This window comes from Propithecus coquereli, unplaced genomic scaffold, assembly GCF_000956105.1.
Source record: "Propithecus coquereli isolate 6110/MARCELLA unplaced genomic scaffold, Pcoq_1.0 Scaffold59, whole genome shotgun sequence".
NCBI lineage: Eukaryota > Metazoa > Chordata > Mammalia > Primates > Indriidae > Propithecus > Propithecus coquereli.
Genome location: NW_012151840.1, coordinates 136968 through 137740, shown reverse-complemented (window position 1 = coordinate 137740; position 773 = coordinate 136968).

Here is a 773-nt window from a genome sequence, read left to right as displayed (position 1 = left end):
AATATTTTTGTTGAATTCACAAATGACATTAAAGTTTGACTTGTCAGAGGAGATATTAGTGACACCAGTCTCTATCTGATGGGTTTTAGATTTGCAGATACTTTAATAATAATAATGATGATGATGATGATGATGATGATAACATTGGGTCATTAAATAGGAAATGTCAGATTTTGAATCAAAAGTTTAGTTCATTATATCTCAAACAAGAAGCTATACAATTAATCAAAGTATGAGCCTAAACTATCGACACAGTTTTGCCATCTTAACAGTACCTTGTTTATGCCAGCAGTGAAGAAGCCTGGAGAGGCAGTGGCGATGAAATCACCAAAGGTGTTTTCCACAGCTTGTTGTGAATTGAATATTTTTCCTTGCAAGAAGTGGTCCAAAGCCTGGAAGAAGTGGTAGTCAGTTGGCACAAGGTCTGGTGAGCACAGTGGATACCAGAGAATTTCCAAGTCCAGCCTCTAGTTTGAGCAGTGTTGTTCGTGCAACATGTGGTTGAGCGTTGTCTTCCAGCTGGGTTAGCCTTTCTCTATTGACCAATCTCAGCTGCTTAATTGTAAGCATCTTCATCATTTCATCCAAGAGTTTGCAGTAGACATCTGCTGTGATTGATTGACCAGGTTTCATGAAACTTTAGTGCATAATACCAGTGCTGTTCCACCAAACAGACACTGCTAGTTTTTTTCTTTTGATGAATATTTAATTTTGGATTGTGTTTCAGCACTTCATCTTTATCCAATCATTGTGCTGAATACTTGCGATTGTCA